The sequence below is a fragment of the Fukomys damarensis genome, unplaced genomic scaffold, assembly GCF_012274545.1.
Source record: "Fukomys damarensis isolate Sample0158 unplaced genomic scaffold, DMR_v1.0_HiC HiC_scaffold_1, whole genome shotgun sequence".
NCBI classification, from domain to species: Eukaryota; Metazoa; Chordata; class Mammalia; order Rodentia; family Bathyergidae; genus Fukomys; species Fukomys damarensis.
The window spans coordinates 16493930-16497984 of record NW_022900913.1 but is presented as its reverse complement, the minus strand read 5'-3'; the positions used below and the strand labels follow the sequence as shown (position 1 = coordinate 16497984).

The 4055-nt window shown below is 40.3% G+C and overlaps 1 pseudogene; it reads left to right on the top strand.

Annotated features, from left to right (window-relative positions):
- Positions 1-1074: 1074 nt before the first annotated feature.
- On the top strand, positions 1075-2436 carry LOC104852016 (annotated as a pseudogene).
- Positions 2437-4055: the final 1619 nt, after the last annotated feature.

The window sequence follows — 4055 nt, the reverse complement described above, 5'->3', positions numbered from 1 at the left end:
CTAAGTCTCTGGAACAGTAATCAACTGGCCTGGCAAAACATGACCAAAAGTCCTTCACAGAGCAGAAAAATATATATAGATTAGAAATTTGGATGGACAAAAAGAGTACCATAAAAGGAGGAATAAGTGAAGATAATGTAAAATGCTGAATTTTCGTATTCCCAATTGATATAAAGTATATCCTATCTTTGAAGTAGTAATGGAAACAATGTATTGAGTTGTTTAAGGCTCTAAATAAGTTAATTTAATCATAGTAATATCTCGAGGCATAAGAGAGATGAACTGGATGCTTACTTGATCTTCAGGTAAATGTGTAGTGAAAGGGGAATTTTGTCTCCATAGTTCAACTTGGACTTACTACATGAAAATTCACTACTTGAAATTTTCTTTGTTCAACATGTCTGGGTCTATCCTGCCTCACATATGTCTGAGCTCAGGAATGTCTTTGTTTCTAGAAGAGTTTTGTCATTTCACCAGAATGCAAATGAGATATAAGCTGCAAATTCTAAATTACCCTATAAGCATATTGCCAGCATCATATGTGAGCCAATACCATGACTGAGCCCACATGCTAACAAGTATTCAAACTCTGTAACCAATAAATGTGTGTTAGCTGTGCCTTATCTGTAAGCCCACCCCTCCCAATGAGTATATCCTCCTTTTACAGAGCACTGAACAGGGCCAGTCCCCAGTGTGCAAACACATATTGGTCCATGGAGCTTTACTTTGTCTCCGTAGCTACTGGTGTGCTTTCTATCCTAGTGGCAAAGAGCTGTATCAATCAAATTGAAAGTTTGCCATTTCAGTACAATGTTATTTAAAGATAGACTTAGCTTGAAATTTATGTGGTAATATAGAGCAACAACTATAAGCATATCACTTTGGCAAAAGCGTAAAACTATATCACATGAAATGTTAGAAATCAGAGAAAAAAGAAAATAGAAACATTAGAGCTACAACAATGGTATAGTGAAGAAAACTCTTAACAAATATTTTCTATTTAATAATTTGGAGTATCATTTAGAAAAGAAAGATGAGGCACAGTCAGTCGGCAACCCGCGCGGCCAGATTAAGGCGGCCATGGAGCTGGAGCCGGAGCTGCTGCTACAGGAGGCCCAGGAGAAAGTGGAGGTAGTGCGCAGAGCTACCAGCGGGAGCTGGGCCTGCGGCTGCAGGGGCTGCAGGAGGCGCAGAAGCAGATTAAAGAGAGTGAGTCACAGACAAGGGTTGTCCTCCAACAGCATTTTAGTGATTTAAAAGAGACCCTTGGGAAGCTCCTGGGTGAGCGGCTGGTGACTCTCTTGCAAGAGGTAGATGCCATTGAGCAGGAAACCATGAAACCACTAGACGACTGCCAGAAGCTCATAAAGCATGGAGTGAACACTGCAGAGGACTTAGTCCGAGAAGGTGAGATTGCCATTCTTGGAGGTATAGAGGAACAGCATGAGAAACTGTGGAACTTTACCTAAAAGATCTCACACATTCAGTTGGACAGGTTGCCAGAAGTGCCTTTGCTGGTTGATGTGCCTTGTTTATCTGCTCAGTTGGATGATTCTGTTCTGAACATAGTGAAAGCCCACATTTTTCAGCATGGAACTGTAGCATCCCGTCCACCAGTACAGATAGAAGAGCTGATAGAGAAACCTGAGGGCATCATTGTGCGATGGTGTAAGGTGGATGATGACTTTACAGCCCAAGATTACAGGCTTCAGTTCCGTAAATGCGCTTCAAATCATTTTGAAGATGTATACGTAGGATCTGAAACTGAATTCATAGTACTGCACATAGACCCCAGTGTTGATTATCAGTTCAGAGTCTGCGCTTGAGGAGGTGGCCAACAGGAGTGGAGTCCTTGGAGCATCCCCAGATAGGTCATTCCACATTGGCGCCTCATGAGTGGACAGCTGGCTTTGAGGGATACAGTCTGAGCAGTCGAAGAAATATAGCGCTCCAGAATGACTCTGAGTCCTCGGATGTACTCTACTCCAGAGCTCCAACCTATTTGTGTGGACAGGCATTAACATTCAGGGTTGAAACTGTGGGGCAGCCAGACTGCTGAGACAGTATAGGAGTGTGTGCGGAAAAGCAGAGCGGATGCGACTCTCTGCAGCGCGACCAGGCGGTGTACATCTGTACCAATGGTGCAGTTTTTGTAAATGGAAAAGAAATGACTAACCAGTTGCCTGCAGTTACCTCTGGATCTACTGTCACATTTGACATTGAAACTGTGACTCTCGGAACCACCAATAATAATGAAGGCGGAAACTTCAAGCTCCGAGTAACTATTAGCTCAAATAACAGAGAAGTGGTTTTTGATTGGTTACTTGATCAGTCTTGTGGTTCTCTTTACTTTGGATGCTCATTTTTCTATCCTGGGTGGAAAGTGTTAGTGTTTTAGAGTTTTTTGTTTTGTACTGGGGATCGAACTCAGGACCTTGTGCTTCCTAGGTAGGCGGCAGCACCACTGAGCTAAATCCCCAGCCTTCTTTTAGAGTTTTGAATGCTTGGCTTCAGTTTACAAAGTTACCGTTGCTGTCCTCAGCCTAGTATAGTTGTAACTGATTAAAGAAAAGTTGAATTCATCTCTCAGGCCTTTGGAAATGGAAAATGTTTACTGGATTCATTTTGTAATACAGTATTTTAGCAATAAGATAATTAAATGGTAGGGACAAACCATAATTTTGACAATTTTTTTTAGTATATTGTCAGTTAAAATATCACATTATAATAAAAATCAAATTGGCTTTAAAAGTTTAGGAAGATACAAAAAATTCTATACCCTCTATGGTAGTTCTTCTTATACTTGGTTATTAGAATAGAAGAACTTAATGTACCATTATTTTATTAAATCTCCATCAGGATTGAAGTTCACATAAAACTCTGGAATGAAACAGCAGGAATCGACCCCACAGAAGCCACTCGTGTGTCCTCCATGAGTGTGCTGACTGTACTCCACATTCAGGTATTTGGAAGCCATGTTGAGTTTATCCCTTATGTCTGGAAAATTTATCGTTTCTGCACTTTTTCACAGTGCCTGACAGTGTCTGCAGTAGGCAGTGTTATCTTTTGCTCTTTCCTCGCAGTCTGACTCCGGATAGGTTTGAGGGTTTGTGAGGGATGAAACTCCCAGGATGCAGCAGTGTCAGCATCGTGCAATGCAGTCTCAGCGGTGTGTATGCTCTTTGTAGCGAGGTGTCGTCCAGTTTGATGTCAAAGAATGGTCTTTTAATGGACCAAAGAAATTCAGGGCAAAACTTGACCTATTTTTTAAACTTAAATTTGTGTATAATATTTATTTGAAGGACTTAATATGTAAAAATAATGGCCTTACCAATACTAGAAAAGTGGGAGAGCAGTTTTGATATTTTTGTAAGATAATTTATTTGGGGATTCATGTTCCCCATTAGACAATCATGATCTTTCTCTTTGCCTTTATAAATGTAAGTAGCCTTTCACATGTTTAGTGACTGTTAAGAGGTTTTGGCATATAGGTGTCTTGTCCAGCTGTCTGAAACAAAATAAAAAACTCAAAGTGAAAAAAAAAAAAAAGAAAGATGAAAATTTTCATTGTAGTGAACATACTGCTGAAAATAGTTAATAAAAAGGAAATATTTAAAATCTCTGGAAATTATTCCAATAACATTCAGCAAATGAAACAAAAATTATTCAAGAAAAGCTACTAAAAGTTGGTAAAAAAAAATCAAGTGTGTAAAATTTGAGTCACGGGGCCCTCTTTGTCTCCTTCCTCCCCTTCTTGCAGTGGAAGCTCTATCCACATGGTAGTGATACCCAGAGCAGGAATCCTTCCCTGAGCTCCAGTCTAGGCATAAAGCATCTCAGCAGAAAGGAAAGCACAATAGCACATCTCATTTACTGCGATACCTACTTGAAAAGCTAAGGGACTAGTCTGGCATGAGGTTGGGTGTGTCCTTCCTCACAGTCTTTATTCATGGCACAGGACATCTACACCTGAACAGAGGCTAAGCATTTCTGCACCATGATGGCCCTGGTCCCCTTGCCTCAGAGTATGGAGAAAAAAAAAAAAAAAAAAAAAA